General features: G+C 52.5%; 1 protein-coding gene across 2 annotated transcripts in view; it reads right to left on the reverse strand.

Moving 5' to 3' along the window:
* Coro2b (coronin 2B) overlaps window positions 1-24,036 on the reverse strand; it is a 136,803-nt gene that overhangs the window by 72,802 nt on the left and 39,965 nt on the right. Inside the window, exon 1 of one of the 2 annotated variants that reach the window (XM_078049399.1) lies at window positions 4,244-4,267. The exons of the other annotated variant lie outside the window; for it this stretch is intronic. The gene's annotated coding sequence lies outside the window, so the exon portion shown is untranslated. Of the gene's footprint in view, window positions 1-4,243; window positions 4,268-24,036 lie in introns of those variants that run through there. 2 annotated transcript variants of the gene reach the window in all.

Raw genomic sequence — 24,036 nt, forward strand, 5'->3', positions numbered from 1 at the left:
GCTGCCACCATGTGCCCAGGACAGGGCACACTGACCTGATGGGATCTCCTGGGCTCCCCTGACAACACCCACATTTACCCTGATGCCCTGGGGGAGCCCTCAGCTGCCCTGTCCCTGTGTCTGTTATTGTGTCTGACATCATTCCTCCTCCTCCTCCTCTTCCTCCACTCTCCCTCTTCCTCTGCAACCCCTGCTCTGTCTGTGTCTCCCACTTCCTGCCCTTTTCCCTCCCTCCCACCACCCCAGTTCAGCTGTGGCAGAGGCTCCTGGTGGGTATCCCGTAGGCTTCTTGATGATCCCTTGGCCAGTTCTGATGGTTGCCCCTGTGCCCAGCTGGTGCTTCTGAACTGGACCCTGTGTCATGGGAGACCTCAGTCCCCAGCCTGGGGGCTGCACTCAGCAGGCAATTCTTCCACTGAGCATGTCCCCCAGAGTGGGCCTGGGAGGTTCTGGATGGAGCACGGCCTGCTTCCCAGGATGTTGGTGTGGGGGGTCTTTCCAGGGCTGGTTCACAGCACGTCCTGCTGGCCTCTTGCCAGTGGCTGGTAGACTGAGAGCCATCTCATCTGGTTTTGAGAGGGCCCTTGCTGAACCACGGGCCACTTCATTGGGCCTGCAGGTGTAGTGCACATGTGCCCAGGCCAAGTGTTTACGGCAGGGCCCTGGACTGGAGCCTGCAGAGCCCGGGCTCTCCCACCAACTTCCAGCAAAGAGACCCTTTGCCTCCCGAGCACCAGCTGCTTCTCTCCCCCTCGCTCCCCCCAAGTCCCTTTCTTTCTTCTTTTGTGGAATTACTGGAAAGGAATTTGCAAAAATAACGAGTCCTGCCTCCTTATTACTGCTGCACACATTTCCCACAAAGGAGGGCAATATCCTCCTCGATCCCAGCACCACTGTCACATCAAAGGAACTGAAAAATCCCTCCATGCCATCTAATATGCAGTCCATATTCAAATTTCCCTCAAAATGTCTTTTGCAGCTATTTTATTTTGTGAATTCAACAAAAGTTCATGGAACCAGGCATGGTGGTACACGCCTGTAAATCGCAGTGACTCTGGAGGCTGAGGCATGTTCAAGGCCAGCCTCAGCAACTAAAGGAGGACCTAAGCAACTTGGCGAGACCCTGTCTCAAAATGAAAAACAAAAAGAGTATAGACTAAGGAACAGGACAGCTGGGTCTAATGGTGGTTTTTTTTTTTTGTTTGTTTGTTTTGTTTTTAAAGAGAGAGTGAGAGAGGAGAGAGAGAGAGAGAGAGAGAATCTCCAATATTCATTTTTTAGTTCTTGGCAGACACAACATCTTTTGTTGGTATGTGGTGCTGAGGATCGAACCCGGGCCGCACACCTGCCAGGTGAGCGCGCTACCACTTGAGCCACATCCCCAGCCCTAATGGTGGTTTTTTAATGAATCTCCATACCACTTTCCAGATTGGCTGCACCAAGTTGCAGTCCTACCAGCAATGTATGAGTGTGCCTTTCCCCCCATATTCTTGCGAACACTTATTGTTTTTTGTATTTTTTTATAACTGCCATTCTGACAGTGATGCAGCTACATCAATGTTCATAGCAGCTCAATTCACAATAGCCAAACTGTGGAGCCAACCTAAATGCCTAAATTCAACCTAAATGGATGAAGAAACTGTGGTATATATGGAACACAATGGAACATGACTCAGCAATACAAGAGCATAAAATTATGACATTTGCAGGTAAATGGATAGAGTTGGAGAATGTCATGCTAAGTGAAGATAGCCAATCCCAAACAAACCAAAGGCCGAATGTTTTCTCTGATAAGTGGATGCTAATCCACAATGGGGGGCAGGCATGGGATGAGTGGAGGAACTTTGGATTAGGCAAAGAGTAGGGATGGGAGGGGAGGGGGCTTGGAGGCAGGAAAGATGGTGGAATGAGATGGACATCATTACCCTAGGTACATATATGACTGCACATATGGAGTGATGCTACTTCGTAAACAACCAGAGAAGTAAAAAATTGTGCTCCATTTGTGTACAACGAATATCGAAGAACAATCTGCTGTCATAACTGATTAGAACAAATAAATAAATTTTTTAAAAAGGGCTGGAGGAATGGCTCAGTGGTGAAGTGCCGGGTTCCATCCCTAGTACCAAACAACAAGAAAAGGGCATGGGCTGCATTTGGTTGTGACCTTGCCTTTGCCTCTTTAATCTAGAACACTCACATCCTCTGGTTTTTTAAGTGTCATGGACTGTTTCAGGACACCAGGTCAGCGTTGCATAAAAATGTCCCAGCAATTTGTCACATGTTGCCTCATGGCATTCTCCCCTGTAAACTTGTGTCCCCTCTGTCTCCGGACTCCATATTGGGTAAGAAAAGAGAGGAGGGAAGGGACGGGGGATGGAGGGGAGGAGAGGACAGGCCACAGGGGGGGTGTGAGCAGGTAGAACCTGGGTGGGGCCAGCGAGGGGCCAGCTGTCCAGTGCCAAAGGTTTATTCTGGAGGGTGCAGGCCAGAGGCTGAAGGCCTGGCAGTTGGCTTAGGCCCACTGCGGAGGTCTGCACTTTGCGCGCGCGCGCGCGCACACACACACACACACACACACACACACACACACACTCACACTCACCCGCCCCCATTCCTAAGGGGCTGAGCTCACTCTGAGATCAGAGGCCTGGGTGTGCAGGCAGCAGGCAGAGGAGCCTCCTCCCTGTGCTGGGGAGGCGGCGGCCACGCAGGGCTGCAGCTGGAGCAGCTGCGGGGCCTCAATGGGAAATCATGGGGCAGTGAAGAAGGGATCTGAGAATGGGCCCTTCGCCTCTGACGCCCAAAGCCAGATCCCGGCTAGTTCCAGTGAGGGCAAGCCATCACTCTCTTCAGATCCCTGGGAGGGGACATTGGAGATTTAAGGGGATGACCTCTGGTCAAGGGCAATGTGGAACAGTGGCTGGGACTAGTTGGCCTCTCCTGAGACAGCAGGGCCCCTCCACTTTATTAAAGCCTTGGTGTCATAGCAGACAGGAGCTTCGGGTCATCCTGGTCCTGCAGCCCCAGCTTGGGGACCGTCCTTCTTTAATAACCCTCCCTCAATTGGGCTGCTGTGACCTTGAGTGACAATGGCTCTCCCAAGGCAGTTGCCACCTCCTCCAGGGCGTCCCACAGAGATGATTAATGCCTTAGGTCTGTAGGTTTCCTCTCTCCAGTTACTTGCTGTCAGTTCCCAACTCATCCAACTTTTGGTCCCTGCAAGTCCCAGCCCACCCCAGGCCTGGCCCAGGGCTCCCTGGGGAGGGGACTCTGTGATGCTGGGAGGAGGGGAAGATCTCTCAGCTTAGTGGGAAGACAAGAGCAAGGTCAGGCCCAGGAGGCTGCCCTTCTGGGACTGCAGCCAGAGCTGGGCCTTCAGCTTGCTGAGGTTCTGAGTTCTTCTATCCGCAGGCAGGATGGGGGTCTGGCCACTGCCCTCCTGCCAGGACCTGCTCCTCTGGGTTCTTGCTTCAGACATGAAGCCCTGGCTTCTCTGGGCTCCTGGTTACCAGGACGTCAGGGCCTCTAAACCCAGTGTTGCTCTTGGGCTGGGGACTAATGAGTCCTGTGCTGCTGGTAGCATCATATCAGCAAGGGACCAGGAATCCACAGAACCACCCCAAAGTTTGGCCATGACCCACCTACACCCTAGTTCTCTCTGAGACCACCTTGCTCAGCCCTCCAGCTGTCCAGTGGGCAGAGCTGGGCAGATACCGCCATCCCGTTTACAATCTATAGTACACAATTGATGAATTAGCGCTCAGAGAGGTTGGCCCCAAATCACAGGTGGGCAAAGTGGCAGAGCCAGCATGTCAGCCAAGAGCTTCTCCTAGTCTCCTTCTTCCCAGTATCACCCACATCTTGTCCTTCTTCGGCCTCTCCACCCAGTCTCTTCCCCTCTCTACTTGCTCCATAAATGTAAAGTACTACACAAATGTATAAAGAAATCATAGTAGTCAGGGTTTGTAGAGTCAGAAAAAAAGTAGAATGGTTTCTACCTTGTCTCTGCCATTTGTTAGCTCTGTGACTTTAGACTAATTACTCAACCTCTCTGAGTATCTGTCTCCTAATCAATAAAATGAAAATAAGGTCACCCTGCTCACTGGATACAGTGAAACAATCAAATGCAAGGTCCTGGCAAGGTGTCTGGCACAGGATGGGTGCTTTCCAAACACTAGTTCTACCCTCTTCCCTTCTCCTGTAAGGGAGGGGCTCTTACCCCAGGAAACCGGGTGTTTACCTGGTGAGGTGAGTCTTTGCCAGGAGGAAGAGGAGGAGGCTGGGCTAGGAAGAGGCAGAGAAAGGCTCTGGCCTCCAGATGTTCATAGCTGCTGGGCCTGCTCCCTGGCAGCCTCCCCTGGGCCCAGGACCATACTGGTCTCCCTCTGAGAGGGGAAGGCCCGGAAAGAAGACGCTCTCATTTCGCAGATGAGTGGCCCTTAAAGCCTGTCAAGAAATGGAAGCTGGCCCCCTTCCTCTGAGATAATCACTATGCACACCCCACATGGAAGCAAATTGTATCCTGTCCTTGGCTCTCAAAAATGATTTATTGTGGCCAGCGGGTGCATTTTCTTGATGAGGATGACGAAATTTAGTTCTTTAACTGGAACACAAAAACCTGCCTGGTGGTTTTGTTTTTTCCCTGTCTTTGGCTCAGGTGGGCAAGCTCAGGGCTCCATCCATAGCAAAGGGCCGGGAGGAAGCCCCATGGGCCGCTTGATCTGCCAGGGCGGCTGCCGGGCACTTGTTCCCACGGGCAGCCCATCCAGATGGACGGCGATTCTTGTTCATCTCCCTGTGCTGTCAGAGGGGCATTTTTCTGTGGTTTGGTCACTACTGTGTCACTGGGACAAGCACCTTCCTTCTCCAGCTCAGGGTCATCATCTGTGAAACGTGGGAATCAAGGCACCAGGGTCCTGGAAACGGTAGGAGGTGGAACACTGAGCCCAGGGATGGAGGGGTGAACGGAAGGCGCTGTCACGCATGGCTCCATCTCTGTCACCCACGACTCCATCTCCGTCACCCACGGCATTCTGGGGCCATGGGTGAGAGCTGCTCACCTGATCCTCCTCCATCTGAGTCTGCTCTGCTTTCCCAAGTCCAGGAAGATTGGACACATAGGAGGGACACAGGGAAACGTGGAGGAAACCCAGGGTCCTAAGATGCACGCCAGGCTGAACTCGTCCCCAAGGGGACACCAAGCTTCAACTTCCTTCTCTGTGAAATGAAGAAGTGAGATCCTATTGTGTTTTTTTTGGCTTCTCACCAACTTCCAGGATTTTTGAGGAGACGCTATGGCTGTTCAAGAAATTCCCAGCAGAGAAGCCGGACCACGCATCTTCCTGGAGTGCTCTGAGATCAGTGTACAGCACTTGGCCTTGGGGGGTCAGGGCGTACTGGGAGCAACTGCCTGGATTCTCTGCCCCCTACAGCACAGCCAATGGCAGCAGGCTGCAGGGCACAAGGCGGAGTCAAAGACCCCAGCCCATCTCCAGCTGGACACTGCAGTGGCCCAGAGGGTAGGCTCTGCCATCAAGTGACCCTTATCTGAATCCAGACTCCACATCCCCCTGGTAGAGTCCCCAGACCTCTCTGAGGCAGCATCCTTGTCTATAATATGATGCTCTACTCCACAGTATGTGTGTGTGTGTGTGTGTGTGTGTGTGTGTGTGTGTGTGTGTGTTTGGTGCTGGGGATTGAACCCAGGGCCTTGTGCATGCGAGGCAAGCTCTCTATCAACTGAGCGATATCCCCAGTCCCCCCAGGATGCACACGTTCTTAACTCTCTTCCTTCAGGTCTCAGTTGCCTCCCCACCACCCTGAGTAAGCACAGGCCGCCAGGGATTTCTGTTTCTTGTTCACGGCTGGCTCCACCATGCCTAAAATAGAGCCTGGTGCACAGTAAACGCTCAAAGAATGTGCAGGCCAGTGGCTTCGGGGCAATGACGTACTGGTAAATGTATAGCTTCCAATGTTGAGGTGAGTGGGTGGCCCAGGGGGTGTTTTTTTCTGTCAATATCCACGGTGTATATGCTCCCACCATGAGCATTTCAAGGAATCACGTGATGTCCCTGAATGTGTAGTTGATCTACACAGTAATGGTAATAAGAAAAAGAGGGAGAGGCCTTGCAGACAGACAGACAATGAGGGGCTGCACCAATGGGGTGGGGTTTGCTACCTCCCTCAGCATGGCATCTGCCAGACCCCTGGCCCAGTCACTCTCAAAGCTGCCCATGCACCCACGTCATCTGAGGAGCGTGCCAGGAAGGCATAAATCGGTGGACACCAATGTTGGAGAACACCCGCCCCCCCCAGCCCATGTGCTGAGAGCAGGCTAAGCTGCACTGTCCCCTACAGCACCCACTAGCCACAGGTGACCATTTCAATTCAGGTGAATTCCATTTCAATCAAATTAAAAATGAATCCCTTGGTTAGACGCATATTTCAAGTGCTCGATGGCCACAGGTGTATAGCGGTATCACAGTGGACAGATCCCAGAGCATTTCCATCATGCACTGCCTGGGCCCCCCAGAGTCACCTCCTAGGAAAAAAGAACCAAACCATACCTCCACACCTGGCAGCTCCTGGATGGGACAAACAGGGACAAAGGAAGGCTGTGATATGGAGTCACCCCAGAAGACTTCTCTCCACCCCAACAAACATGCAATTCCTGACCAGGCCAGCTCGGCTACCAGCCCAGAGAGACTCTTCTCATTTCCTCCTTCTTCTCAGCCATGGATAGGGTGCCTCCCCTCTGCCCAGCCCCATTCTGCTGCCCTCAGGCTATCAAGAAGGGGCCCAAGTCCAGGGGGGGATGCGTATGCTGGGAGGCACCTTCTCAGCAGTCTGCAGATGGGAGGAGACAGATCCGTCCACCAAAGACGCTGGGTGCCCGTCACCCACCACAAGGCCAGCCAGACAAAATCTATTCCTGGACCAGGCTTCCGCCCTGAATCCTGCGGCCCTTGCTGCTCTGCTGCACTGGGCTGTACATGGGAGGAGAAGGCTTCAGGCCTCCTGGCCTCAGGCTCAGGAGGAGAGCTGCCCACCTCCCCCAAGGAGGCCCACGTGGGGAACCCAGGCCTTGGGTTCTGCGCTGGGCTCCTGGCTCATCCCGCTACCTCTGGCAGCCAAGGTACATTCGGTGCTTTCAGTGAGTGAAGCACTCCACACTCGTTCCATCCTGGAACTGGGTTTGTCCCAGGTCACCAGTGGAGGAGTGGGATTTCAGAATTAGCTTGGATCTGACACTGGAGTTTCCATTTTCTTTGTCTGCTCCCCAACCACGCTGGGTGCCTTGGAGGGCAGGGCCTGTGTTTCTACTATCTTCCCAGGGCTTCACTTTGGGCTCCAAACTGTGCTGATAAATGTTTACTCGATAACCAAGAGAGTGAAGGGACAGGAGGGCAGGGAAAAGGGACAGTGACCAGCCTCCTCCCCTCAAAGCCTTCCAACACCCTAGGTGCTCCCCATCACAAGTCTTGTCCACCCCATACCCGCATGACTGCATCCCAGGACCTCCGACCTGGGCAGAGAGCTGGCGGGGGCAATGTCGGCCTTCCCCCAGCCCCACTTCCCTATGTGGTTCTGACACTAAAAGGCTTTCAAGGAGCCAGAACCTGCCAGAACAGAAAAGGACCCCCCTGCCTTGAAAATCCAGCCTCTCATAGGACAGACTGAGGCCCTGAGTGGGGAAGTGACTTCCCCAGGGTCACACAGCAAGACCACCTGGCAACCAGTCCGTACTGCAGGCCTCCTTTCCTGGGACGGTAGGAGCTGGTGCTGCCCCCTTGCCTCTGCAGGGGGCCCAGTGGAGGTGTCAGGGCAGACAGTAGCAGGGTAGGCCCGCCCAGGGAACCCCGTCCCCTTCACTGGGGTTCTGAGCCCTGTGTTCTTCTTGCTGGGGGAGGGGCAGTGGTGTTCAAAGCACAGGGCCCACAGATGGTTTCTATTTGCAGTCATGGAGCCTGGTGTGTGCCAGGCTCCTGACCTATTTTGAGGAACTGAGGGCCCCCGCTGGCTCAGAGATGGCCTCCCACTCACACCCCTTCACCCTCCGTCTGGCAGGAAATCAGATGAGTGGTTTAGGGCCAAAAGGGAAAACCTTTGAAAATGAGGCTGGGTGGCCGGTCTGCAAGCTTGAACAACCTGGATAAGGAATCCTCAGATGGAGTCGCCTGCTTCAGAATCACCTGAGATGTTTGTGGAATGCAGGTTTCTAGGCCCCACCTCCAGCCTGCAGAGCGCAGTGTTTGGGAGTGGGCAGGGAGTGTGCATTGTAACCAAGCCCCCAGACAGGTCCTGGTTTGAGATCTTTGCTATTCTACCCATTGTCTATGGACTAAGCACCCACATTCCCCAGAGCTGCTGAGAAATGCAGAATCCCAGGCCCCACCCTGATCTGGTCCCTCTATCAAGATCCCAGGTGAAGTGCATACCCTGCTCCAATCCAGCGCTTCTCCAGCTTATGTACACCAGCCTCCTCCAGAAGTCATGTTAGAACACAGGTAGCTGGGCCCCATCTGCAGCTTGCAGATGCAGGCATCTGGGGTGGGGCCTGAGAATTTGCATCCCAAACACTGTGCTCTGCCACAGAAGCCACTCGCCCCAGAACCAGACTCTGGTCCCTGAGCTGCAGGGCAAGGAACCCTGTGCCTCTGAACCTTTAGCCCTGCAGCCTTGAAGATGCCCCTAACTTCTCTGAGACTCAGTTTTTCTACCTGTAAAATAGATATGAGTCATACTTTACTCTTAGGATAGTTTGAGGATCCAGTGAAATAATTAATCATTTGTGTGAAAGAGCTTCCTGAGCGGTCACTAACCCATAAAAATCTGTACATAAATTTATTTGTATCTCTAAGTGTGTTCTAGGTGATTCCATCAGCATGGACACTCACCCTGACCCAGAGCCAGTGAGTACAAGTACTGGTCCACAACACTGCCTTACATTGCCATGCACATCACTGCACCCAGTAGGTGCTCAATAAGGGCTGTGATTCAACCCAGTCTCTTGTTCTCAGTCCAATTCTCTTTCTACTCTTGTCCCTATTTCTCACACCCTCTTCCCTGGCCCCCAAGTCTCTTGGTAATGAGGTTAAGCAAGTTTTTTTAAAAAGGCTGTGTCAGAGTCAAAGGCTGAGCTGGGGAAAGGCCAGGTCCCAGCTGCTGCCGCCACCTCCAAAGGGTTGCCAGCTGTGAAATGCCCTCCTGACTCTCAGCATGATTTGGGATCCCACACTCAGAGAGCCCCCAATGCCCAGGTCATTCCCCTGAGGGATGTCATTGCAAGCCAGGGCACAGCAGGGTGACGTGTTCACCATCATGCAAACCTAGCCAGGGTGGACGCTGCTAGGTCAAGTGTGCATACTGGGGAAGGGGGCATCTGAGATGCCGGGGGAGAGTCCCTGGGCCTCCCTCTGGGAAGGTTGCTGACTCCCTCTGGCCCTCAGATTCTGCAGAGAGGTCCTTCGACTTGTTGCTCCTTGTAGCCAAGGGACCTTCAAGCTGCTGTCTCTCAAAGATCTTGGCTTCCCTTGGCTGCTACGCTGTCCCTGTGGTAATATAGTTTGGGCCTCCCCTTGCCCTTCCCAAGAGATAAGAGATCTAAATTATCATGGGGACAGGGAGATGGGGGGATAGGCAAGGGAGAGAAGGCTGGGTTGCTGGCTGAATCGTTCTGTCTTTGTTGAAGAAATGAGGAAGCCTATGGCTCAGTGCCCCAAAATAAGAAAGGAAAAGTGGAAATTCTTTATGTGACTGTCACTTTGGGTATAAAAGAGGGCAGCGCATCGACTTCCCCGCAGAGCAGCCGATGCCAGGCCACAGGCACAGAGCTTATTTGGAGATAGACTCTTTGTATCGTCACCCCCTTGTGTCCTCCAGGGGCTCTCGTAGGAGGAACAATTTCCTCCTGGACTTTGGAGGCAATTCAAGGGGCCTCACCAGCTGAGGGCCTAGGAACCAGAGCAGGAACTTTTTGATTAAACTTCACGTTACTGAGGAAATAAAAGGGTTTTTGTTTAATCACCCCTCTCATGACTGTCTCATGACGCTCTCCACTGGGCGCTGTCTGCCTTACAAAAAGGATCTACGAGTCCCTATAGGTCCCAGCAAAGAAAGGGGGCTCTTCCTGGATCTTCAGCCATCAAGTCCCCTGCACATCCTTTGCTCCCAAAACTCACAAGGGACACAACTCCATTCTAGGTGGCTGCATGGGGTCCTGCCGTGCTCCTCCAGCCAGAGCCCTGCTCAGGAGGAGTGACCTGGCCCTGCACTCCAAGGTGACAGCAAACTAGCCCCTTCTCCCCAGGAGGAAGGTCCACTTGTGAGGGATGGAGCAAGTTGGTGGAAGAGGCTGGAGCCACCCTATGGGAAGGGGCCAGGAGGAGGGGGTCAGGGAGGGTCATAAAGGGCCTGACTTGTTTGACTGTGTTTTGCTCTTTTGCATTTACTAACTGCGACCTTCTCTCTCTAAGTAGCATCCATTTACCCAGAAAAGATTAGGACTACTAAAGTCGGATTCAAAACAATTCAGGTTCTGACATCTTTTACAGCAACACAACAATCTTAGGAGCCAGGCATGTTAAGAAAAGGCTTTTCTCAATTAGGTCTCCCTTGTGAACAGATAAGGACTCCCACCTGGACAACACCATCCTGCAGGAGTCCTGGTCAGGCACCAGGGCCAGGGAAGGCCACCCCGAACAGCCTGAAGGACTGAGAAGCAGAGACAGGGAAGTGAGGGTCCCTCCAGAGATGTGCCTGGATTCTCTGTAGTTTGAGCCAAAATCTAAAGGGAAGGGAGGCTGTGAAGGTTGAAGGTGGTCTGAGAATATAGGAGTCTCTCTCTAACTTCCTGATTGGGATTCTGGAAGGAGAGAGGGCACTGCTCTGAACAGTGGGCCAAAAAAAAGATGGCTCTACCCAGTGAGGATGCCAAGGGGCGTGGCCAGGGAGGGGCGTGACCAGAGGAGTGTGTCTAGATGGGGGCGTGGCCAGATGGAGGGGTGGAGCACACTCCAGAGCCTGCTTCAGCTCCTGCCTGCTGGGGAGGACCCGGCACACACCCCTGAGGAAGGGCCTGGAAGGTCTGAGCGATGCAGTTGCCTCCTGAGTGACAGGCGACTGCATCAGAGGCTGTTGGGGTGTTAAGGTCTGTAGACAAGTCAAAATAACACGTGGTATTTTGCCAGAGAAATGTTAGAGTTCGTAAACAAGTCTGGATGGTGCCTGGCAAAATGCCAGAGGGAGTGGTTTGAGAAATAACAAAAGCAAGCCATTAAGTGTGGAGATTCCTTATTGGTTGACTGATGTATCTAGTTTATGTTAATTAGATAAGCTGTGCAAAATGTATAAATAGCTCTGTTGTCCTACAATAAACGGCTTCCATTCCTGCTGCATCAACGTACACAAGTTATTCGTCACCCCCTGGTTATTCTGCTGCAGCCGGACCCCGGCACTGGGGAGCCAGTCTGGTACTGGGGCAAGATGGCGAGTGAGACTTGGATTCATAACTTGCAAGACTGGCCATGGCCCAACTAGGTATGGAATCCACCAGCAGGGCCAAGAAAAACACGGACCATGAGTTTGTTAGGTGCACATGCCCAGAGAATGCTCTGGGATAAGACCCACCAGACACACCTCTGTGCATGTCATCCAGAGCATTAAGAACCAGTGCAGAGCCAGGGTCCTTTTCCCTTGAGGCCACATCAGCCAGGTCATCTATACCCCAGATTCCAGAGAAGGAGCTCTGAAAGATGAGGCTTTGGGAGTCATTCTAGCAGAAGCCAAATCACCCCAAAGAGACCGAGCTTTGATGTCATATTTATGGAATCAGATCTGCCAGCTGGGGCTCTGGAATGAGAGCCATCAGGTCTGTACCTTCTCTGCACATCCAAGTTGTGAGGGCTGCCAGGTAAGGCCGTGAAGGCAGTGCACTGCAGAGACAGACCAGGTGAGAAGCACCCCTGGAGTCACGCAGCCTGGGAGCACAGGTGCAGGGGGCAGGGTGAGGGCATCATCATCATCCCAGAAGCCTGGCTTGAGCAGACAAGATAACCAGGGGGTGGGGCACTTTCTATCTCTGAAACATTTTCTCAGGCTTCTGGGACTCAGGAGACCTGGCTGCCTGTCATTCTCTGGCCATCCATTACTAAAGATCAACAGAAAGTATGCTTCTATCAATATCTGAGAGCCCACCCCAGTGATGCTGAGGGACATGGGGGGCCTTCCCTGGCAGCCACCCCAAGCCATTCCAGTACTGTCTCTACTGGCCCATGAAGTGTCTCATTCCTGGCAAGGGTGGGCTCTCCTTGCCCAGGTGTGGGGGCACTTTCTCCTGTGTGGTTGCTGGTGTTAATAGAGGTGAATGAATGGGTCCCCAGGGGTCTCTGACCATCCTATGCCTGAGACCTACCCTCCCTGAGCCCCTGCAGTATTGCCTGACTGCGGGCTGCAGCCGGCACGTGGTGTACACTCCCTGGTCTGATTGGTACTCTTCACATGAGCAGGGCTCAGCTTCTCTAGCAGTCTGTAAGCTGGATCCATCTGTCAGTTTCGAGAATAGCAAAGAGCAGGGGATCTAAAGCCAAAACCACTTACTAACTAGGTACACGCCGTACAGACCTTTCAGAGCTGGGTTCTCATCTATAAAGATGGGGTATAACAGAGCCCACTGCTCAGGGCATTTCCACCCACTTGGTGTCCCTTAGGGTGCCCTGCACAGGCAGACAGTCCAGAACCAAGTGACTGACTTTTGGGGAGGTGGGAAGTCACGCACAGCTTCAGAACTCTGTCATCTGGGTGTTCTTTGGGAGCAGTGGGACAAACTCCTGGAGAAGGGAGGTGTGCCGGGTGCTTTTGACTGGCCCCAGAGCAGCCATCCCCACTTCTGCCTGCCCATGTCTGCCACAGGAGGGGTACTCACTGTGCCAACATCCCTCACTCTTAGAAGAGGTTCCATGACCCACGGTTGGCCAGTGAGACATAAGAGGAAATCTGCTGGGATGAGGGTGCTTCTGGGAAAGATTTGTTTTTTCCTTATTAAAGAAAAGAGATGAACACGAGAAAAATTCTTTCTTGGCACATTATCTAATGCACAGCTTTCTGTCTTTGCTTGTATGTGAGGATAGAAAGTCTGGGGCTGTGGCAGCCTTCTTGAAGCCGGGAGGTAACAAGCCCCAAATCAAAAAGCCAACATGATGAGAGGGCAGACCAAAAGGATGGAAAAATCATGGGTCTTTGAGGACACTGTTAAACCACCACACCAAACCCAGGACCCCTTTCCTCCAAACGGTTATGGTTCAATAAACCATAAATATCCCCAGAGCTTGAGTCATTCTTGTTTGGCTTCTTTGTTGTTGTTACTTGCATCCCAAAGCATCCTAACTGATAGAAATAAAGAAGAAAGGGAGGAGGATGGCAGATGGCTAAGTCCTTGGACATAGCCTGTGATGGGTACCCATGAGATCTCTCTGCTATCACAGTCAAGAAACTAGAGAGAATGTGGAGGCCCTAGGACCACAAAGCCCAGCCCCAGGCCTAGCAGACCCACCCTGCAGGGGTGAAGAAAACCAAGGGCCTCTGTGTCCCTTCCAGGTTTTCTCTTATCCCTCAGAGGAGTCCTCAGGCTGGGCTGCTGCAGTGGCCCATGCAGCTGGGAAAGTCGCACGGCTCAGGGGATAAGGATGACCAGGGAGGGGAAAGCAACAACCAGATGTGCCCAGCTCGTGGGTGCCCAGCCACCCTCCCCGTGCCTCCCAATGCAGCAACATTGCTGAACCTTAAAAGATTTCCCCATTTTCCCTTTATTCTACTGAAAGCTGTCATTATTACAGAACTCATGAGCAAGAGGGCGGAGGTGGAAATGTGGTTGTGTATGTGGCACAGCGCCTGGTGGGCACTGAGCAAACCCCACTGCCCTCCTTCCCTTTCATCACAATGGCAATGCCCGGGAACGGAGCAGGGCCATCGGGGCAACTCTTAAGGGCGGCGGTGCCTCTGGCAGGGTGGCGCCTGTCTTCTTTGCATTCCTGGTTTGAGACATGGTCTTGCTCCCGGGTGCTCTGCCCTCACGAGGTCTGCTCAGGTCTGCAAGAGGACACTGTCACATGCGGAGGTTCAGGAGCCCCATCCCCTGGCTCCACAGAGTGGGGACCTTGGTCACGGGGTCAGGGTTCTCAATTAGCTTCTTCCTCAGCCTCCTCTGCATCCTCCTGGTCTGAGCCTCTGTGGGGTTGACCCTTCCTCTGGTCCCCTGTCCATTGTGTAAGCCCACTAAGAAAGCGCAGAGAGTGGTCCTGCTCAGCTTTTCCACGCACAGCATTTCATCCCTGGCCTGGTCCCAGGCTGTGCTCTTGGCTTCAGGACCTCCTGGTCACTATGGAAACCAAATAGGTGGCTGTCCAAGTGCCAAACCCTTGGCGTCGCCTGCCTCTGCAGACTCACCTCTGCAAATAAAGTCTCTCCTCTCACCCTTCCATGGAGTCAGGACCACCCCAGTCTTTAGGGCACTTGTGTGAGAACAGAAAAAGGAGCCACTTCCTCTGGCAGCTCCAGGCCATGGCCTACAGCTCAGTGAGTAGAACATGGATTTCAGCCCTTACCTGCTCCCCTGTCCGGTGGCCCTGGTGCAGCACACAACTTGCACAAGCGTACTTAGCAGACCTACGTGGAGTCTTTCCATTTACTCTCCTGTGTTTCTGACCGAGGTGCTTTTCTCAGGCATTGACTACTCCAGAGCTTCCAAGGTGGAGCAGCCCAGCTTGGGAGCAGCTATCTAAGCAGACATCACAAGGGAAATTCTAAGACCCTCTCAGCGGTCCCCTGAGGCTTCCCCAGCATCTCCTTGCTGCTCTCACCTCTGGGCTCTTTGCTGTTAACGCTGGATCCAGTCAGAACATCTCTGCTGTCCACTCACAATTCATTCCCCACCGTCCCCAGAGCATGGCGGCCCCTCTCTCTCCCATTCTCATTCTGCCCTTTTCCAGCCTCCCTATCCTCGGGCCTCTTCTCTCGGAGCAGTGTCTCCTGGACCCAGCAACTCTCAGGTAAGGCTGGGGATGTACGGAGAGACCAAGGGACTGGGTGGCATGGGGTGGGCAGGAGGAAGTGTGCGAACTCTGGAGGAGGACGGATGGACCCTGGTTAGCGGCCCCTCTCGACCACTAGTCAGCTACTGTCCCGAGCAGGTTGCTTCACTTCTTGGGCCTCAGCTGTCTGTCCAATGAGGACAACAATGGTGTTCCCTCATTGCAGTGACATGGGGATTGAGGGAGAAGTGCACGTAAAAGAATCATCACATCACGTAACATCGCGTGGCTTAATCCAGTTGTTATGTCCTTCACTCTGTGATTTCTGTCTCCTTGTTGATGGTCGGGCCTGCAGCTTTCCCTTCCCTTTCCCTCCCCCTGCCCCCTCCCCATCCTAGGGTGGCCATGGGTGGAGACTTTTCACTTGGCTGAAGAGACCCAGCCCTTAAATTTGGCCCCTAAACTTTGCTGGACCAACCTGATAACGGTAGTCACAATTTAGTTGGCCTAGGCCCTCCTGCCTCTAGTGACCTAAATAGGCATTGTTCTCCCCTGCAGCAAGCCCAAGTCGACTTCCCCAGCCCTCACCCTTTCTTGGACTGGTGAACCTCCTTCCCAATAATGAGACACTGCCCCTCCTTCCCAATAATGAGAAACTGATGTGATTCCATTTTTGAAAATAAATAAATAACAGCAGCTTCTACCTCAAGGTCTGTCCTAAGGAAGGGGGCGGCAAGACACTTGTCCTTGGAAAAACCCACAGAGCACTCCTAAGTAGACAGCCACCCTGCTGAGATGTTTGTCTGTAAATAACAGGAGAGATCTGCAGCGCTAGGTGTTCCAGACTCAGTCAGGCTAGGTGAGCACCCATAGCAACCCCCCTAGCAATCTCCAATCAGCATGAGACACAGAAAATACTTGGGCTGCCAGATGACCCCCCAGTAGTTTATGGTGGTTGATAACATGTTGGGAAAGGACGTAGTTCAGCACGTAGTTCAGCACGTACTCCCCTCTTGGCTTAAACCAATCAGTTCAAACTAATCCCCCTCTTGTACTAACCAATCACCTTTACCCAACTTGTTCCCGCCAGTGAATGTGCTAATCAATGTTAAAAGTTGTTGTTAGACTTTCCTGTGGTATGGAATGATTTGCTGTGTGATGTTGTGATGCATAGAGTATCCCCGAAAAACCTATAAAATCTCACTGGACTCACTCCCTGGGACCACTGCATCTGGAACAGTTGTGAGTCCAGGCTCGAGCTTGCAATAAAGACTCTTGTGTGATTGCATCGTATTGGGCTCCTGGAGGTCTATTGGGGTCCCATGAATCTGGCATTACAATAAAACTCCTTTTGGTGCCTTATTCTTGTTCAGTGGTTCCTGGCCTCCTACGCCCTGTTCTGCTTTACATGGATAAGATGAATACCTCAATATGTTGGAAGTTTCAATGTATTTGATACTTACTGTTGTACTTGCTACATATCAGGTACTAGGCTAAGCACTTTGCCAATGTTGACTGACTACATCTTCAAAGCAACCTGGTGAAGTAGGTGCCATTACCTTTTCCTTATTATAGGGAAAGAAACTGAAGCACAGATTGCTACCAGGGGAAAAAAATAAACACTTGCTCTTCACTGACTTGCAAATCACCGACTTTGGAGGTCACACAACCGGTCACACAGCCAGGCAATGCGATCTCAGTCTCCCACTAGCTTTGCTGTAGATCACACCTCTTGCATATGGGTTATGATGATAACTGTTGCCTAGGTAACTCTTCAGGGACCCGAGGTCACTTTGGCTGAAGATACTAACTCTTCACTGCGGGTGTGCCATGGTGTTGGGGTTGGGATGAAAGGCTTGACATCTCTATCTCCACATTATGTCTGTCTCCTTTGCTGCCTTAACCTCTGGGTCAGATTCCCCCTCGGCACTGTGCATAGATAAGTTGATCATTTGAAAAATGTTTTGTCCAAAACTATCATATGGAGCTAACTTGACCTAGACCTGCCTAGTCTCCCTCCCTCCCTCTCCATCTCATGCTTTAAGGTTAAAGACACACGAGCAGCTGCCATGATCAGAAATGCCCGACCACAAAAGGAGTGAAAGAGGTGGCATTCAAGTTCCTGAGAGATATCCACCTACCCCCAGGAAAGACATGGCATTCCTCCCCTTTATTAACCCGTTCCTGTCCCCCATCATTCTCACCCTGTACCTGTGACCCTCAACACCCTGGGTTGAGAAGCTGACCTGTAAGCAAGTTGTGAGACACTGTTTTTCCTATAGAGTGGATTTCAAAACCTGTATTTAACAAGGTGTTAAGTAATTTGCCCGGGATCACCCAGGGAAGTTGAAGAGGATGGATCCTAACCCAGGCCTAGCAGCTCCAGTGGGTATGTGCTTAACAGTGGGCGATGCAGCCTCTCCACGGCTATTGTGAGAGATGAGATCACAGGGTGCAATGTGCTTGGCTCCTAGAAGGCACTCAATATACAGTCCTTATGTTAATGTCCCCTGATGGTTGAATGTTTGTCATTGTCATGACTAATACATGCAAAGCACTCAGCAAAGCTAAGCTGGCCTTTCTTCCCTTTACTCTCTCCCTCCAGCACTGATGTCACTGGGTTTGATGGTGGTGGGAGGGAGTCTCTGCCCTCTGTAGAAGCTTCCTGCTGGGCTTCCAGCTTGCAGGCAGGAAGGGGTGGGTGATCTGGGTACTGAGGGAGAGTAAGTAAATCCCTCAGCACGGAGCCTTAAGAAACTGGTGCCCCAGAAGTTCAGCAAGCCAAGTTGGCTATAATAGGGGAAAGGCAAGAGATGGGGGAATGCAAGACATGGGGCAGGGAGGGGGATGAGCCCTGCGCCCAGGGGTCCATGGTGGGGAAGCAGCTGGAGGGAGGAGAGGCTGCCCCTGCAAGATTCAACTCCACAAATGATAACTGAGCCACCTAACACAATCCCCAAGGCCCAATGCAAATGCCATCATCCCATTTCCTTATCCTACAGATACACACCAGACTTGGGGCAGTGTCTCTCACCAACCATTATTCTGGGGCTTGTTGTCAAACTCTCCTCACTGTCCCAGGCAGGAGGGACCTCTAGGAACCCAGCCCCAAGACAACACAAAGAGATGTCAGCCTTCTTCTCTGTCCTGGAATCCCACCCATGTCTACCCTGGCACACATCCTTGCGGAACACCCCCACCAACATATTCTTTCTTCTCGGGACCCACCTACCTACACTTGAAGGCGACCACCCCACTCTGGGCACTTAGGTTAAGATGCCTGCCTGGTGCATTACCAGCCCTGCATTAAGATCTTACCTGGAAGATTATCCCCAACTCCCCCACGAAATGCCCACAGGGTAAAGAGAATAGTGAACACACAAAAATAAAGCAAATAATACACAAGAGGGGCTGAGGATGTAGCTCAGTGGTAGAACACTTTTCTAGCACCATGAGGCCTTGGATTCCATTCCCAGTACAATAGGAAGGAAGGAAGGAAGGAAGAAATTTTATAAGTAATGCACAAATCACATGTATTCTGCATTCGATATGCCAGGAAGTACTGGAAGCAGGTTATAGGAATTAACTCTTCTAGTCCTTATTATCCCTAAGAAGCCAACATTACAGTGTTCCTTTGCAGATGCAGGAAGAAGGCAGACAGACGGTGAGTCTCCTGCTAAGACCATGGTTAGCTCTTAGTGGTGGTGGGCCTGGGAGTCTCCCAGGAATGGCCCCCAGGGCCTGTGCTCATAGCTACTCACTGCAGTCTCCTCAGCAATTGCTGAGTGACTCAATGACAGACCTGTGGTCTGCTCTTCCAACTCCTGACTTGCCTTGTGAGACTGGCAGTGAGGTGCGGTTAGGGAGCTGGGCCCCCACAACCTCCGACCAGATCTCCTGCTCCTCTCCACAGCACTTAAAATCCACGGGGGTTAGGGGGATTTTTTTTTTTTTTTTTTTTTTTGCATAAGTACTGACACCTGCCAGCCGCCCCGGCCCCTCCAGGAAATGGAGTCCTGATGATAGGCCTGGCCAAGAGCATTCCTGAGAGCTCCCCACTGAAGAACCCCGAGCCTCTGAGCTGAAAGCAGCGATTCCCTGACTCCTCTTTCTGCCTCCTCCCCTCCCTCGGAGGCTGGCAGTTCTGCAGCTTCTCCTCCAGGCCCCTGCTCCTCTCTCCTGTCCACATCACTTCCCCAGAGGGCGCACAGGAGCAAGCAGGGAGCGCTGACCCAGCCCACCGCCACACAGGCTGCAGGGTCCCTGCCAGGGATCCAGAGCAGGCCTTGGCAGACCGCGTGGCTCTGGAGCAGCCCTGTCAGTCTCTCCCCTCCCTAGGCCCCTGAACATCCCCCAAAAGTGTCCACCCCAGGCTTGGCGGAGTAACTCCCCTCCCCGCCACTGCTGCTGTCCTGCTGCTCACACACAGTGCAGTGGCCTTTGGTTTCCTGGCACTGAGGAGATGACTTGCAGGGCCCCTGTGACCTTCACGTCTGCCAAGTGTCTGGTGGGGAGGGGCAGAGAGCCCAGGGCTCCCAGACACAGAAATGAGCCGCTTGAGGCCAGGTCAAAACTGAGTCACCAAAGGGTGCAGTGGGACTTCCAGGACAGTGGACACTGAGGCCTTTGGAAGAGCATAAGAGCAAAACAAGCCCCGATTCCCTCAGGGGCAAGGCCATGAAAGAAATTTGTCACGAATCAACATGTGTACCAAAGTGCCCAGCACGCCCACAGGTCTCCCATTTGCAGAGGCTGGACTCTCCTCATCCACATCCCCTGTCCATGCTGAACCTTCTGGATGTCCCTCGGGGTGTGCAAAGTCCTCCTTACTCAGCAAGGCCCAATGTCATGGTTGGGATATTCAGTGGTAAAATGATCAGATCCTGAGAGCTGTGGCCTCATCAGTCCATCCTACTTTGAATGGGCTGACTGGGTGGTAACTGTAGGCAGGTGGGGTGTGGCTGGAGCCGGTGGGTCTCTGGAAGGATGCATCTTCCTTTCAGCCCCTCTCTTTCCCTCCCTCCCTCCCTTCCTCCTTCTGGGCTCCCCACCAGGCCGCTCCACCATGATGTTCTGCCTCATCTTAGGCCCAGAGCAATGGATTCTGCAGTCTATGGACTGAGACCTGTGAAACCATGAGCCCCCAAATAAACTTGCCTCTTCTGAGTTGTCCCGTGGGGTATTTTGATCACAGTGACAGGAAACTAACACACGCACGCAAAGCCCCCACATCGGCAAGCCTTTCCCAGTCGCTGCAGACACAGCTCTGTCTGCTCAGAACATCTTTGCATAGCTCACGGAGCCCTTACCCCAGGTGACGTGTTGGTTTCTCTCATCAGAGTGTGACTCCCTGGGCAAGGCAGCTGCCTGTCTGCAGATACAGAACTTAGTACCACATACACCTAAAGTCATAAGACAGACGTCCCAGGACCCAATCTTGCCAGCAGGTGTAGGTTTTGAGTGACTGAAAAATGTTCTGATGGAGTTGCCCACTTTAAGGAAATCAGGGCACCAACATACAGACCCAGATTTCTTTCCCCTTGAGAAATCAGAACCAGAAACTCCAGCCCCTGTGGGCTCACCCACCCACTGCTGCCCCTTCTGTTCTGCCCAAATCACCTCCTTCATTAGGACTCTTGTCCCATCCCTGTAATCCCTGGAGCTGGGTGTCCCGGTAGTGGCATGTAATGTTTTTTTTTTTTTTTTCAATTGTTGAAGAATGAGTCTTTTGACTTTTGAAGCAGCTAGTGCAGAGAGATCTACATGTAAATAAATCAAACAAACTGCATTTCCCAATACATAGCATTTGTGGATGAAAGCTGGGGGCGTTACATTACCCCAGGAAAATGAGCTGAGGCACGTCCATGTGATAAAATCCTGCTCAATAACACAAGGACCAAAGTTCTGATCCCCCCACACCTTGGACGGTGTCAAATACATGAAGCTGAGTGAAGCAGGCAGACCCGAAGGCTGCACTATAAACGGCCCCGTTTATGTGATATTCTGGGAAAGTCAGCACTCTGAAGACGGATCACAGATTAGTGGCAAAGCCTGGGGTAGGAGGAGGGGTCTGGTGGGGAAGTACTGCTCCCCTCCTGGCAGCCAGGAAGGAGGAAGGGAGGGAGGGAGAAGGGGGGGAGAAGAGAGAGAGAGGGGGCTGAAAGGAAGATGCATCCTTCCGGGACACACCCCCAGAGACCACCCTCTCCAGCCACACCCCACCTGCCTACAGTTACCACCCAGTCAGCCCATTGGGCATTTCTGGGGTGATGGAGACGTTTTCTATCCTGATGGAGATGGTGGTTACACAGTTGTACACATTTGTGAAACACATACAACTGGACACTAAAAAGGGTGACTTTTACTGCACGTGAATTATACCTCAATAAACCTAACTTTTTAAGAGAGAATTACCTGGGCTGTGCAAGGCCCTGGGTTTCATCTCCAGTACCGCAAAAGAAAAACAAACAAACAAACAAACAAAAAAAAAACACCCAACAACGACCACCCTTATCCTGTATCCTGGCTCTTGATAGACAAAGCTGCATTATAAACACTGTGGACAGCTGGACGCCATGGTGTATGCATGTAATCTCAGTGGTATGGGAGGCTGAGGCAGGAGGATCTTGAGTTCAAAGCCAGCCTCAGCAACTCAGCAAGGCCCTAAGCAACTCAGTGAGATCCTGTCTCTAAATAAAATACAAAATAGGGCTGGGGATGTGGCTCAGTGGTTGAGTGCCCTGAGTTCAATCATTAGTAAAAAAAAAAAAAAAAAAAGCCACTGTAGACAAACTTTAGGTTTATAGATTCCTAATCCCACCTGGCGGACTCAGGGTGGGAGTCCCTTCACCATTGATAGAATATTCTGGACACTCCCAGCAAAGAGCCTAGTAATAGATGAGCACAGCGCAGAGGAAAGGTCCCTGGTCACACTGCCACTTGTCTAATTTGGACTCTGGGAGGGGGTGGCCTTCAACCACTAACATTGGGGTCAAAAATAGTGGCACATGTCTGTAATCCCAGTGACTCAGGAGGCTAAGGCAGTAGGATTGCAAGTTTGAGGTCAGCCTGGGAAGCTTAGCGAGAGCCTGTCTCAAAATACAAATGTCTGAGAATACAGCTCAGTGTTAAGGGCCCCTGATTTCAATCCTAATACTGTAAAAACATGAATAAATGAGTTTGAGTCTCTTGGCTGTCTCCCATACCCACTGAACTAGAATCTCTGGGAGTAAACCCCAGGAAACTGGGGTCTGATGTTCAAATAGCCCCTCAGGTAATTTGAACACATAACTAGTATATCACATATTGGTTTTACGTCCTAGGGACAATGGCAGTTCCGGATACCAGCTCCAGGCTGGGGACACATTGCAACAGCACCTCTCGAAGTCAGCCTTCCATGTTCTGCACGTCATTATCATTTTTGCTAGTAGCCGTGCTGTGTTCGCTGTTGATCCCAGTACCTGACATTGGCAGGGTGCTTGAAGCATACAGGTCACCTGGACACGAGTTATTTCATTCAAGCTGGGCAGTCGGCCTCAGTTTATCCTCATTCATTTGGGGGAGGAACTGGAGTTGAAGAGGTCAGGTCACCTACTCCAGTTGGCGCCCCAGTCCTCTGACTCTGACTCTCTCATCACCCTGTCTCTTTGCTCTTGGTGGCCGAGCTGAGGAGGGTTGTGCAGAGGGCAGGGGGACACAGTGCTCCCTCTCAATACAGTGGTCCAGGCACCTGTCCATGTTCCCTGCTCCCTGGTGTGAAGGACGGAGGGACCAAGTGCTCAAACACACCCTTCTAACTGCATGTTTGGAGGTGGCACAAGTGAGGGCCACCCGGGATAGGGGTCCAGTATAAGCACTCCCCATCCAGCCTGCCTGCCTGCCTCTACCATATTCTGGGAGCACCAGGGCCCTTGGTGATAGGGGGAAGATGTCTGGCAGGATTTCTGGACTCCCTTGGCTTCCCCAGCCAGGAGTCCACCCGCTGCCCTGAGGTGACTCCTGGTCCTCCTGCAGTGCCTCAGTGCACCTGGAGCTGGGAGAGGCTGGCCACACCCACTCTGTCCCTTTGGGATGGGATGGGGTGGGGTGGGGTGAGGTGGTGGAGTAAGCACAGCTGTGGTTGGGGTGGGTGGACTGGAGGTTACTTGAGTCTGGCTTCTGCCTGTGTGGACACTGCCAAGTTCCCCACACGAGCTTCTGATGGTGGTGCCAGGGACAGATCCGGCAGATTCAGTCTGGCCCCTGCTCTGCCGTTCTGGCAAGTCTCCATGCCTTGACTCAAAAGGCAATCCAGATGGGGTCTGTATTGCTACTTCCTTGCTGTGTGGCCCTAAGTGGTGTCACTTCTCTGAGCCCCCACTCTTGGTGTGAAGATTGGATTTCCTGAGACTCTAAAGCACCTGACATACCTTAAGCATCTAAAATAAAAGCCATCACCATCATCACCCACAACCTGTTTCTGCTAAAGGGAAGCAGTTCTAAGCCCTGTCCTGCCACCTCGCAGGGGGAACTGTGAGTCCCGATAAGGTTAGTAAGACTGGAGACTCCCTGAGGACAGGCTTGTGTCTGCCTTCTTCCTTCCATATCCCCAGGATTCAGGAAAGTATCTGCCAAGAGAGGTGCTCAGCAAATACCTAGGAATGAAGGGAGGGAGGGTGTGGCTGCACTGGGGGACTCTGAAGCACTGTGCAGGGTGAGCTGTGATATCCCACTGTGGATGGGCTGTGTGGGGAAGTGATGAGTTCCCCGTCGCTGAAAGCAATTAAAGACGTTGGAAGGACCCTCAGGGCAGGTGTCAGAGATGGGGTGCACAGAGCAGGTTCAGGATGACGCTCTAGAGTCCTTTCCACCTCGGGGTGAAGACAGGCTGCATCACCCCACCCCAAATCCCCGAGCCACCAGCAGCCCTCAAGTTCTTCTGGCCCAAGCGGCCCACACTCAAGCCAATGTAAAATCAGCCCTCGCATCCTCATGCTGCGGTCACAGACTCCACCTGGGACAGTCTCAA

The sequence above is a fragment of the Ictidomys tridecemlineatus genome, chromosome 5, assembly GCF_052094955.1.
Source record: "Ictidomys tridecemlineatus isolate mIctTri1 chromosome 5, mIctTri1.hap1, whole genome shotgun sequence".
In the NCBI taxonomy this organism is placed as follows: domain Eukaryota; kingdom Metazoa; phylum Chordata; class Mammalia; order Rodentia; family Sciuridae; genus Ictidomys; species Ictidomys tridecemlineatus.